Genomic DNA, 14,849 nt, shown 5'->3' with positions numbered 1-14,849 from the left:
GCAACATTCAAGGTCACAATGGCACAAGAACACTCACTTCAAAAGGAAAGAAAGGGAGACCAAAGGTACTTCTCCCATTCAAGCTGATGGTCAGCTATAAAGGCAAAAAACAGACATTTTCAGACATTAAAAGAATTAAAAGACACACATTTTAAAAACTGAGGGAATACAGTGGCTTCTTGACAAAACTGCTTGGCTATGAAATCCAGCCAATCGAGAGATAAATTAGAATCAAGACTTCAGCAATGGAGTACATGTGGTAAAATAGCCAATGGCGACAATAGAATCTTAGACAGAAGATTCTACTTAGACATAGAATTAATACTAAACCAGTGCGTGAACTGTGAACATGTTATAAGTCTGCAAAGGGCAATGATGATAAAGCTTACAGAAAGTAAGTAATGGGGGAAAGGGAGGAAGAGGAGGTATGAACGTCCTCATCTTTCATGGCAGGGTGGTAACTGATAGTGTCTAAAGTTGAAACATGCAGTTAGAAAAACATAATTACTCCAACCTCAATTTTTTTTCAAAACCTCTTTTCTTAACCTTAGAGAGATCTTTTAGAAAAAGATATCTCTTGTTTCAAATTGAACTTGAACTTTGATTTCAAGTTCAACAATTCCTTCCACTTCCCTTTAGTTTCTTTTCCTTCTTTTAAATTCAAATAAAATTGACGTTAAGACTTTATATTAAAAATAACATGCATAATTCATACAATCTTTTTCTCATGAATAGACTTTTACACATGTAGGTAGATAGATGATAGATAGATACATAGGTAGATAAGTATAAATAGATGCATGGAAGTCCATTCATGGATATTGATAGATACAGATAAATATACACACACAAACACAGAATGATACTTGGAATATTTTTCACCTCATGGTAATATTTGTAGTGATTTTTAAACACTCTTTTTCATACATCACTGTCTTGCTGAAATTTTAAAATTAGTATTCTATTTGTATTTATAAAAATCAATAAAGTTATTTTAACTTTTTAAAATATGTTAAGGAAACAGTCATCCTTGAGCTTCCTAGCAGCCAAAGAAAAAAGGGACCTACATTCAGTTACAGTCTAACCATGCATGGTATTCACCAGATTAAAACAAACCAACCCAACAAAAGTGCAGCAGTTTCTCAGAGGAAATACAACTTCTCCAGGCACTCAGATTTGATAGAGGAGATGCTGACTGGTGTGGAGGTGGCATCTTCACAACCTGCCTTCAACAAACCAGCAAAGGGCCATTATCACACCACTCCAGGCTTTTCATATGTGCTCACCAGCCCCAGCTGGAGGAAAGCACCAGGTGGCCATGAATTTTGGACTCTGGTTATCAATATGGCCACTCCTTCAAGACTTATTCCCACCAGCTAAAGATTTTTCTCTTGAGGTGAATTCAGGTTGTGGTGGGCCCAGTTGAGGGACGAATCCATATTTTCCCTTCCCCCTGCCCCCGCTGCACACACACACTCTACCCTCCAATCATAAAAACTCTCATGTGCAGTTCTCATGTTGGTCACCACCAATTCCTCTTGCCTAGAAAATGCTTCATAGTACTGCCCATGCCTTTCACTGGGCTGACCCTACTCATCCTTCAGGGGTCAGCTTACATGTCATCTGCTCCAGGGAATGTCCCCTGATCCCCCTGAGCAGATGGAATCAGGATCTTGGGTGAAGGATTAACCCTAGAGGAGAAGGAGGTGGAGGAGAAGAGGATGATGTGGGGGTGACATACAGACACCCAGATGTGCCAAGAGCCGGGGAGGAGGTCAGAACTTGCACCTTGTGCCTGGATCAGCTCAGTGAAGGAAAGGCAGGACCCTCTGCCCAGAGGAGCAGCATCTTGATGGTCCTTGAGGATGGAGAGGTCATAGAGCAGATGTAAGGGCTGTATGTGTGATTCTCTTAAGTCCCCCAAAGACTTAGAGAATAGACTTGAAGGGAGAGGAAACCGACACAGCCATTCACACCTATGGGGCCCCATGGGAATTCCTGCAGGGTACCAAGAATCTATCTGAGCCTCAGCTTTCCAATCTATAAAATGGGGCTAATAACCTATGCCTGAGTATTCCACAGGTGTTATGGGAGTCAATGGGGTTTGATATCCCAAAAGGTCAGGATTCATGTACAAACCATATAATGGCCCTAAAAATATGAAGAGTGAAACTATTGTTGCCCCTTGGAGCTATGCAAGAAATAATGAGGTGGATAAACAGATCCTTTGGGTTTCTTTTTAACAGCATTTTGGAAGACGGAAGACTGTTTCCACGATAAATTGGGGGACTAGAAGTGGCTTTTTAAAAATTTCTTATATAGTCCAGGAGGAAAGTTCTATGCAAAAAATTACAATCTCCCAGCACCAGATGAAATGAAAAAATTGGATTTTAAGAGACTATCCCATGACTTAATTTACAAAGACTGCATGTCAATATTGTCATACGAGGTAACCAGAAGTGAGACTCTTAAGAAGATGGCCTGTAAGATATCCTGTCATTCAAAAATGGAAATCACCCTGTGTCGCAAATTGCAAAGTGACCACAAATTATTCTCTTTTCATCCCCTGTCATCTGGGCTTGGCCCTGTGGCTTGCTTTGAACAATGGAAGCAATCACGACACACACATAGTCTTTAAAAGCGACTCTGCACCTTGAGGGGTCTCTCCCTTGTTGCTCCTGGAACCTCATGATTGCCATGTGGAGAGAAACCTCAGTCATCCCGGCCATCCCAGATGCGGCCATCATAAATCGGCCAGCCCCAGCCAATGTACAAGCTGGCTGCAGACACACGAGCAAGCCTAGCCGTGCCCAACCCAGACAAGAAGAACCACCCGCCTGAGCCCAGGCTAAATGGCTGACCTGCAGAATCATTACCTAAATAAGTGGTGGTTGTTTTAAGCCTCTAAGTTTGGGGTGGTTTGATATGTAGCAAATGTTAATTATACACTGTGGTATCCCAGAATGAGTCAGGAGACCTGGGTCCTACCTATAACTCACTGTACAGCCTTCAGCAAGTCACTGAACCTTTCTGGTGTGTGTACTTTCTTGTTCTATAAAATGAGGACAGTCAATTAAGTTATCAAATTTAAATGAGCATTAAAAACCCCTTCTAGTTCTGTCACATTCCATGATTCTAAATCTCAATAACAAACACTCATGAGTTCAGTTAAAATTCTATGAACTGAGTTGAGGCATAACTGGGTCTCTGGAGGTTTCTTGCCTCGAGGCAAGGGATTCTGAGATTTGGTTACCTGACATATGAGCATAAACATAAAATGTTTCTTCAGCATTTTATGATCTTGTTGGATTCTAGGCTAAAATATGAAGTTGAAAAAAGCTGACCAGAAAGAAACGGTAACTGATCCTGGCATATGCAAAGAAAGGAAATTACTATCAACATCTAAATCCAGGAGGAGATTTCTGCTCAGATGTGAGGCTTTCAGAAAATGCAAAAGCAGAGCTGGGACTATGTCTTGTGGAGGAGAAAATCCCCAGGTTGCAATAGGAAGAAAAATCTTAATGAGTCTTAAGAATTTGCTGAACCCCTAAATTCATATTTTTATCTATCTAGAAACTGACCTAAAGATTTTCTTTTCAAAAGTTACCTAGAAAAAGAAATGGAAATGGGAGGAACATATATGGGTTTTCTCTGTTTCTTAAGTGAGTGAACTAGATCATAATAACACTCCAAATGCTCTCTGAACAGAACTGATATTTCATGAAGTTGTGTTCTTGGAACTGGGGCTGGAAGTGATAAAGAGCATATATTAGCCAAGAGTGACATTATTTTTCTATTTCGGAATCAGTGCTTAGAAGGCCCCAGATACTGAGGTTGCTGGCACATCTGGGAATAAATTTGCAGGAGGGGAGTGGGGGGAAATGGGTACTTTTCCAGAAAAGAGTCATTAACATGAGTTTCACAAACTGGACTATGTAAACCCTTGGGGTTACTGCCTGACTGTACACAGCCTAGAGAATCCACTTGTTGCATCTTCCAGGAGCATGATTTTCACTTGAAGGACTGTTTTCTGAGGGTTTTTTGTTTGTTTGTTTGTATGTTTGTTTGTTTGAGGGGGGTTTGTGGAGGATACTAGTTTTGTATAAAAGTACACTTGGGATGATACTGAAATCAAATGCAAATTTTACACTAATTTTGCAATAAAACATCAAAAATTGTCCTTCCAGCATGTGTCTTCAGGGGTACCCTTCTCTGCCATCAGGGATACTGATGTGGCTCAGGGTGAAAGCCCAATCTCAGGCAATCTCCAGGGGCTAAAATATCCCCAAAGTAAGCACTTTCAAGTGACATTTTCCTGAGTAAAGAAAATCATCAAAAGCACTGCATTTCCTCTGAGAGATGGTCTGGGGCTAAAATGTTGGTTCCTTATTACACCTTCCTGGGCCTGAGAAGTGAGTCCTAGGAGACAGGCTTAAATCTCCCAAAACCACGCAAGGAACTTGTTAACGACCTGGGTCATGCACTCATCTTAGGAAACTACTTCAGTAGTTGTGGCACATGGGCTTAGTTGCTCTGCGGCATGCGGGATCTTCCCGGACCAGGGCTTCAACCCATCTCCCCCGCATGGGCAGGCGGACTCCCAACCACTGCACCACCAGGGAAGCCTGAAGCCATAAAAAACATGAAGCTAGGGAAACCATATCTTTCCACCATCCAGTTTTGTCATAAAAATTGCATTTCTCAAAATTATCAACACGATTCATTCTTCGTTCATACTAAAACTGCAGTGTGTGGTGGAAATTCGGCTCTAAAATTGGAAAGAATAGGATTAAAATAAATTTATTTTTATAGTGTATAGCTTCAGTTTTCCAGCTAAAGTCTGAATCAAACCTTTTTAAAGAAATCCCCTCTAGACATGGGGAGGGGGAAGGGTAAGCTGGGATGAAGTGAGAGAGTAGCAGTGACATATATACACCACCAAATTTACACCAAATGTAAAATAGATAGCTAGTGGGAAGCAGCTGCATGGCACAGGGAGATCAGCTTGGTGCTTTGTGACCACCTAGAAGGGTGGGATAAGGAGGGTGGGAGGGAGACACAAGAGGGAGGGGATATGGGGATATACGTATACATATAGCTGATTTACTTTGTTATACAGCAGAAACTAACACAAGATTGTAAAGCAATCATACTCCAATAAAGATGTTAAAAAAAAAGAAAAGAAAGAAATCCCCTCTATTGCCCATGAAATATTGGCTCCCTTGTTAAGTGAACTTGGTCTAAAGTGGCCTTTCCAGTATGATTACCCATGGATAACAAGGCCTCCTGTCATCACAATGGTGTAAGTGCTATAAAGGAGAGTACAGAGGGCTCTGAGACCCCTAAGGGGTCTTAGCTAGTCTAGGGAAGTGAATCACAGCTGAGACTTGAGAGATAAACAGAGACTAGAGGTGGGAACATGCCCAGGAGTGGGTCCCAAGGCAGGCTGGCAAGGTCCAAGAACTGAAAGAAAGCCAGCTTAGCCAGAGGCAGGGACAGGAAATGAGTCTGCAGATACAGGCAAGGACCAGGATGTTTCTTTTCACCACAGGAGCAACAGGCAGCCGTTGCAGGATTTTGAGCAGGAAAGCAACAAATTTGTGACTTGAAGAAGCTCTTGTTAGTACCACATGGCAGGTTCGATCTTACCTCTTGTCACTAGCAAAGCCTCCCTGGACATCTTGTTTCTTCATAGATCCGAAACCCTGTTCAAAATTCCCAGACCTGAATCAGACTTTCCAGCTTTTGGGCCTCACTAAGGGACACCACTTCACCACAGATTTATAAGACAATGATGAAGCCCTTTGGGGATGAGGAACCCACCTGGAATTTTAGGTTGGGAATCTTCACTCTAAGACCTCCACTTCCAACAATGATAAAGTAGCAGGGATCGGATGTACCCTCTCACCTTAACCAAGAAATGGAGAAGATACCAAAAAAAATTATTTTTCAGATCTTGGACAATAAGCAGCACAGCCAGTGATCCCTGAAAGAAGAGGAATAAGTAAAATGAGCCCTGTGATTGCCCCAGCTTGCCGCTGGAGAGAGTGTCCAGACCATAGCACAAGGTGGGGAAACTCAAACAAGCCCAACAATCTCACTGAGTTTAAAAGACACTGTTATGAATTTGGGGAGGCCAAGGTGGCTGGAATTTGAAGGGTGGAGTACCTATGAAGACAGTGGCACAGAAAGGAGAAAGCTACAGAGATATGAAGACAGTGGCACAGAAAGGAGAAAGCTACAGAGAGAACTGTCCATGGACCTGCTCCCCTTGAGTCTTTAGCGGTGTACTGATCTGTACATGCATGTGAGAAAGCTACTCAAGAAGGGAATGGGGGTGGGGGGAGGTGGATGACAGGATAGAACTAAGCAGTACAATCACCAGACCTCACACTTGCCTGGGAAGAGTTTGTGTTCCCATCAGCCAGAGTGGAACACTCATAATACACAGGCATCAAGTAGGTACGCAACAGGGTATTGTCTCAGTACTAGAGGAAAATTAGCCCTGGGCTAAAGACTGCTCTGTTCCCACCCAACAAAGCTTAAAAACAAACCCCAGAGGTACTAAATAATTTCTAAAGAATTTATCTGTAACCCAGAACAAGCTCAAGAATATTTAAAATAATACAAAAATATCAAGCACTAAACATGATAAAATTCACAATGTCTGGTATCCAATCAAAAATTACTAGGCATGCAAAGAAAGAGAAAAATACATTCCATAATGAGGAGAAAAATCACTCAATAGAAACAGAAAATGACACAGGTGATAGAATTAGTAGATGAGAGTTCTGACTTTGTCATCTGAAGACTTCTACGAGAATAATCACTGTAGAGAGAGGCACAAAAGGAAGTGGTCTTATGATAACCATCAAACAAAAGTCGCTGGAACATCTAGAGTAAGAATGAGTCTGCACACATGGTTCTAATCTCACCTCAAGGCTCCTAGAGCTCAGAAACTCTTCTCAACAGAGGTTGATCATTCTGTTACAACTTTTAGACTAAGAGTAGAACTCATTTCAGTTATTCAATCATTTGAAACAAGAATCTTCCTTGAGGAACAGGGAAGACATGTGTGAGTCTGAGCAAACTCCATTAGAAAATCAATCTATTCAGCAGCCTTTTAAATATATTCAGTTGAGTGCATTATCAGGCATTAAATCAGCATTACTTTTTATTAGAAAGATAGAACATTCTGGTTCAGCCACAACTCATTCAAACCTCTACTTTGCTGTTATCTATTCTGCCATCCATATCTGCTGTTTAACTCATGAGGAAAAATTGTTATTTGAGAGACAAGCACTCTATGATAACTGAAAGATATTCTCCATTGCAGTGATTATATTATTGCTGAGCTGTGTTAACATGTAAATTCTTTTCTACAGTCAAGTGTAGGAACACAACATCGGGAGCCAGCAGTTTAAAAAATGGAAAAATCTCATTACATATCCAAAATGACTAGTGGTGGGAATAACCTCTCCCATAACAAGAGCACAGCTAATTTTTAACATCCTCTGACTATAAAGTGGGAACCCAAATCCTCAGCCTTGACTTTGCCTGGTGACTTTATTCCTCTTATTTTCTTTATTCGGTGTTTTTATGACAATGTGATGCATGCTTGATATAACAAGTAAATCCATGAAAGATATAGAAGGAAAAGTTAATACTCCTCCAACCACATTGACAACCCATATTAACAGCCAGGAGGATATCGTCCATAATCGCACAAATGTAAATTAGATCGCAGATACATATATGACCTTGGTTTGGTTTGATTTTGTTTTTACGAACATAGCATCATACTATAAATATTACTCTGGAGTATGCTTTTGACATTTAATATATCAGAGTCCACTCCACATCAACACTCTAATTTGTTCATTCAATCTTGTTTTAATAGACTTCTTTTAGATTGTTTTCTTTTCTTTTTTCTTTTTTTTTCTTTTTGCCATGACAAATAATGCTAGAGAAAAACATCCTTATTTGTCTGCTCCAGAAGCAGAAGATCCAGAGGTCAAACTGCCTGTAGATTAGATTTCCTCAAGGCATATTGAAGGGTCAAGTGTATATGCATACTTATTCTTAGTAGCTACTGTCAGATTACTTTCTTCAAAAAGATAAATAAAAATACAATGTGTATCAGAAATGAATTACAGTGCCTGGATCCTTTCAACTGGTCCTCTGCAAATTTGAGACAGTTACTTAGCCTCTCAGAGCCCCTAGAATGGTAATAACATGTACATGTGAGTGGTCCAGGGGCACTCAACGGATAGAAAGTATTGAGGCTATTATTGTTATTTTTAGCATCATCATAGTTGATCTACAATCTTTGGAGATTAGTCGAGTGAGGGTTTTAAATGACAAGCAATGTCATGTTGAGAGAAAATAAAATGCATTTATTCGGGGCATCCAGGAAAAATAGAACTGCCTGTAAAACAGTCCTTATAGCTACAAAAAATAGTGTTGTTTGAAAGCCTTATATTAGAACAGTTCATTCATCAGTTGTTTCTATTCTTGGGCCACTGTTCCACATCTTAACTCCTTCTAAGATTTTTTTTTTTTTTTTTACTGCCCTTAAGAAAAGTGCCTTGAAAAAGTTTCTGTAGGAAATCAGTCTCTATGGTGGTAGAGACGACCAGACAGAGACCAGCTCTGGCAACTTAGACTCACCACGGCGGTGTGTTTTCTGCCTATTTATGCTGGGGAGGATTTAGGACCCCAGTGAATCCATCCAAGCCATGGAGGCCGGTCTTGGAGTAGAATAAGCACAGACCCTGGCAACAGCAAGGCCTGGGATGACCCTTGTCTCTATCAGAGTATGGCCTCAGAAAATGATTTCACTTTTCAGAGCCTCAGTTTCTTCATCTGTAAGCTGGACGTAAGAAAGTCTCCCCCAGCACTGTGGCTATGAGTGTTTTAATGGAACGTTCCCTAAGGGAGCTATCTACAGGTGAGGATAATGTGACCAACGGCCAAGCCTCAGGAAAGCAAAGGTGGGACGCGTGGTCAGAGGTCCAGGGTCAGTGGGTGGGTGCCAGGGCTGTCCTCACCCTAGCAGAGATACTCCTAGGAGGAGCTGCAGTCAGGATGGCCCATGGTCTCTCCTTCAGCATCTCCAGCATTGTCTCCTGGCCCTCTGCTTTCCCAAATACAAGTGTGGAGGAGGACAAAGAGAGAGACCGTGAGACCAGATATGCATTGTCAGCATCCTGTTTATCTGGTTGGTTTGCAGCCATATCTGCCTCTTTGAGCTCAACCCCAGAGCCTAGGAACCTCAGCTGGAGACTCTGATTCTTGGCATGGTCCTCCCCTAACTCCCTCCTCACTGGGGACCCCAGGCTGTGACCAGTTCCTAAGGAACAGCCATTTCTGAGAGGTTGGCTTCACTGTCCCTAGTGTTTCCCAGCAGGTGACCTGGAGCATAGCCCTAAGCTGTAAAACCTGATGTCCCTGAACAGGCCTTGACAAATCATCTATTAGCATCCTCTCCTGGTCCCCACCCAAGCCACCAGCGCATCATCAGGCCTTATGAAGCCAAGAGCCATCACTTTGCTTGTGTCCCTGTCGTAGTTTATGAGAAAACAGGAAGCCTGCCTTTTTGTTACTACACAACAGCCTCAGCGATTTTTTGATGTTTTCTGGGTGCCTGGAATTGTCTATGAGTGTCATCCAAAGTGGAAGGGGTCACTGGGGAAGAGAGAGAAGATAATCTCATTCCCTCCTCTCTCTCTCTCTCTCTCTCTCTCTCTCTCTCTCTCTCTCTCTCTCTCTCCTTTCTCTCTCCCCAATAGTCCAGTCCTGTCTCTCTCACCTGGAAGCACAGGCATTCCAGAGCTGGAAGTACACACCCTTGAGAAGGCCAGAAAATCTAAAAATCTGTTTGTTTTAGCCCAGGAACCATCTCTCTCCATCCATAGTCCACACAGGATTCTGCCATTAGTTAATAATAGCATTACCAATCCTAAAGCAAAAAGAAAAAAAAAGACTCTAATACTTCATCTTAGCAGCTGATAATGCAAAACAGGGTGGCATTTGGAGGCCTAGGACGATGCCAGTCTCCAGGGAGAGAAAGGTGTTAGCTTCTAATAGCTTTTCAGTAATAAGCAAGCATCTGCAGTCCCCTATAAAAAAAGGGGGTTTTTTAAAAATTAATCGAGCTGAATGTGCTTCGTACTGAGGAGAATGCCAGATTAATAAGTGCGTTAAGGGCCGCTTTGGATTGGAAATAATTATGGCTGATGACAAGGAGCAGAGGGGGCACGGGTGATCTCACAGGAATGCATTTTAAAAAGCAGTTTAAAGAGCCTTCAGATGTTGGTATTATCCTGCGTGACCAAATTAAGAGCAAATGAGAAAAGTTTATCTGGCATTTTGGAGTATTGAGAGGGCTTAGTGTTATAAATTATACAGTATGAGGATAAGAAATGGTGAGTAACTTCATGTTAAATATTATTGGCAGTTTAAACAGCAACTGCTTTATAAAGCATTAAATATTTTAATTTGGAATTAAAAATCCAAACCACAACATCCCCCACTACCAAAAATATTTAAAGATTGTTTCAGTTATTTAGTTCCCAGCACAATAATTAAAAGTTGCCTTGATCAGAAATTAATCTCCACCATGTCCAATTTAAGCTATCAGTCTTGCATGACTGTGGTGGGTCTGTGCCTTAGAATTGGTTTAGAACTCCTAAGACAGGAAATGTCAAACGCCCTTCCAATATCTTAATCAGCCATTAGAAGAGCACATTGTAGTCACAGCCTGGGCTGAGGTTTATCAATATTTAATCTAGTCCCACTTCAGACTTTCCTTTCTGGCAGTGCTTCATGCAGTGAGACCTGGCCAGAGATGGAAACTAGGAAATCCTGGGTCAGGATTAGGCATGTCCAAGCAAATGACATGTCTGTGGTGAGGGAAAGTCACTCATGCCATGGAGGCAGCTTCCCCAGAGTCCCAAAACTGTAACCATGAACACTCTCATCTTTGCTGATGGGTGGGTGCCTTTTCTGAAAGGCAATTTGGCAACACTTAATAAAAATTTTTCAAAAGATACATACCTAGAAATCCCGTTTCTATTTGTTTATCCTACTCAGATAAGAGCACAAAGATGTATGTCCAGATATATTTATTGCTTCATTACTAATAATAACAAAAATAAATATTAAGTAATCTAAATTCCAAAAAATAGAGAATAGTTTTAACAAGGCACAACACGTCTATAAAATAAAATATAATGTAATTATTTTAAAAGTATGTTGTAGATTCCTGGTTTCCACTAAGAGATGGAAAGAACTGGAAAAAGCATCATTCCTACTTTTATAGGAAAAAAAATCTAGAGAAGCTTCAAGATTACTACATTTCTTGAACCCATCAGAGAGCTGAGGTCATAGGACAGCCAACTAACTGAAAATCTGGAGAAAGACAGGTGCCTAGAAGGAGAGATAAGGCAAGAGCACTTGCTTAACTGGGGTAGACACAGCCAGACACCTAAGAAGAGAAAAAGAAAGAGGCAGAAGAAATATATGAAGAAATAGAGGCTAAGAATTTTCTGAAATTAATGACAGACACTAAACTACAGATCCAGAAAGGTCATAGAACACCAAGTAAGATATATTCAAAACCAAAGGGGGGAAAAAAAAAACTACCTAGGTACATGAGAGGGAGGGGGAAAGTCAAAGAAAAAATTCTGAAGACAGCCAGAGAAGAAGACTTCTTAGTTATAGAGGATAAAAAATAATAATGACAGCAGACTTATCAGAAACCATGCAAGCAGATGATAATGGAGTGATATCTTTAAAGTGTTGTAAGAAAGCAAAACCCCTGCCATTCCAGAATTTCATACCCAGCACAAATATTTTTTAAATGAAAGAGAAATAAAGACATTGTCAGGGAAACAGAAACTGAGAGAATTCATTGCCAAGACCCTTATACTAGAAGAAATGTTAAAGGAAGTTTTTCAGCCAGAAGGACTGTGATATCAAACAGAACTTTGTATCTAAATAAAGAAATGGAAAAGAGAAGGTAAAATGAAATTCATTTTTCTTAATTTTAATTGTTCTAAAAGATAAGTGACTCTCTAAGGCAAAAATAGTAGCAATGTATTATGTGTTTATAACATATGTAAATGTAAAATGTATGGCAAATGTAACACAAAGAATTGGAGGAAGGGATTAGGAATACTATACTGTTGGAAGTCCTTATACCATACATGAAATGGTATGATATTATTTGAAGGCAGACCCTTGTTAGTTAAAAATACATATTTTAAACGCTAGGGCAGCTACTAAAACAATCCTAAAGAGGTCATAAATTATAAATCAATAGAAAAGAAAAATTAAATGATTTCAAAATACTCAATGAGCCTAAAAGAAAGCAGTAAAAGGGAAAAAAGAACAGATGGAACAAAAAGAAGCAGCTAGCAAGATGGTAGATTTTAATCCACACATATCAATAATTACATGAAATGTGAATTGTCTAAATACACAGAATAAAAGATTCAGATTTAAAAATTTTTAAAGCAAGATCCAGCTATATGCTGGATATATAAGGACATAAATAGGTTGAAAAAACAAAGGTGGAAAAAGATAAGTCATGCAAACACTAACCAAAATAAGCCAGAGTCCCTATATTAATATCATACAAAGTAGACTTCAAAACAAGGAATATTTTCAGAGATAAAAAAAAATGAATCTTGTATAATGATAAAGAAGTCAATTCTCCAAGAAGATATAACAATCCTAAGCATGTGTGCACCTAAAAACAGAACTCCAAAGTACCCGAAGCAAAAATTGGTAAAACTGAAACGAGAAATAGATAATCCACAATTTTACTTGGAGATATTAACACTGCTCTCTCAATAATTAATAGAAAAGGAGGCAGAAAATTAGTAAGGATTTATAAGGCCTGAACAATGTTGTCAATCGAATTGAAACAATTGAAAATATGGAACACTCCAGCCCAAAACATCAAAATACAGTGTCTTAAGGGACCATGATAACATAAGTACACATTCACCAAGATAGATCATATTCTGGACCATTAAACCATGGCAGGTCTAAAATAATTCATATCTCACAAACTATGTTCTCAGATAGTAGAATTAAACTCAAAATTAATAACAGAAAGATATCCTAAAAATATCCAAATATTTGGATATTAAACAACACACTTCTAGACAATCCATAAATCAAAGGATAGAAACCTCAAGGAAAATTAAAAATTATTTTGAACTGTAATAAAATAAAAATACAGCATAACAAAATTGGTGGGATACAGCTAAAACAGTGCCTACAGGGCACATTATAGCATTAATTCCCTGTATTTGCAAAGAAGAAAAGTCTCAAGTCAGTAATCTGAGCCTCCAGCTTAAGAAAATAGAAAAAGAAGAACAAACTAAACCTGAAGCAATCAGAAGGAAGGAAATAATAAATATGACAACAGAAATTATTGACACTGAAAGCAGAAAAATAACAGAGAAACCAAAAGCTGATTCTTTGCAAAGATCAATAAAATTGATAAAACTCTAGCAAAGTTGACCAAGCAAAAAATTGAAAACTCATTTAAAAGGCCAGTATTACTCTAATACGAAAACCAGACAAAGACATTACAAGTAAAGAAAACAACAGCTATCCAACATGCAATATCCTTCATGAGCATAGACACAAAATACCTCAAAAAATATTAGCAAACAGATTCTGGCAATATATAAAAAGAATGATATATCGCAACCAAGTGAGGCTTAGTCCAAGAATGCAAGGCGTATTCAACATTCAAAATCCAAGTGATGCAAATGGCCATATAAATAAACTAGAGGCACCATTTGATCACCTTAATAGATGCATAAAAGGCATTTGAAAAAATCCAACCTCAAATCATGATCTTTAATAATCTCAGAAACTTCGAAATAGAGGAGCATCTACAAAAAAAACTATCAAAAACTACAGCTAACATCATCTTTAACATCAAAATATTGAATCAAAGACTCCTTGAACTAAAAGTTGCAGAAGTTTTAAAAAATCAACGCACAAAAATTAAATAATTGTAATTCTATCTACTAGGAATGAATGATTGAAATGAAAAATTTTAACAACAGTACTATTTATAGTAGCACAAAAGGATTATATACTTAGCTATAAATCAAACAAAAAATCTGCAGAATCTGTATGCTGACAACTATAAAACACTGATGAAAAAAAAAGACCTAAATAAATAGAAAAAGATAATATGTCCATGCATCGAAAGACTCAATATTGTTAAGATATTGATTCTCTCCAGATTGATCGATAGATTTAACGCAATCCCAATCAAAACCCCAAGCAAGCTTTCCCCCCCGCGCGCCACACAGTGAAGTTTGTGGGATCTTAGTTCCCTAACCAGGGATTGAATCCATACCCCCTGCAGTGGAAATGCAGAGTCCTAACCACTGGATGGCCAGGGAATTATGGAAGCAAGCTTTTTTGTAGATATCAACATCAGTTTCCAAAATGTATATGGAAAAGTAAAATAACCAGAATATCCAAAACGATCCTGATAAGAAGAAGAAAGTTGGAGGACTCATACTCCAATTTTAACTTACCATCAAGCTACAGTAATCAGGACAACATGGTATTGGCAAAAGGACAGACACATATGTCAACTTAACACATTAGAAAGTCCAAAAAGAGACCCACAAAAATAGTTAACCGGGGCTTCCCTGGTGGCACAGTGGTTGAGAGTCCGCCTGCCGATGCAGGGGACACGGGTTCGTGCCCAGGTCCGGGAAGATCCCACATGCCGCGGAGCGGCTTGGCCCGTGAGCCATGGCCGCTGAGCCTGCGTGTCCGGAGCCTGTGCTCCGCAACGGGAGAGG

Source organism: Grampus griseus, assembly GCF_964374135.1.
Source record: "Grampus griseus genome assembly, chromosome: 16".
Lineage (NCBI taxonomy): Eukaryota > Metazoa > Chordata > Mammalia > Artiodactyla > Delphinidae > Grampus > Grampus griseus.
Note: the sequence above shows the minus strand (reverse complement) of the source record.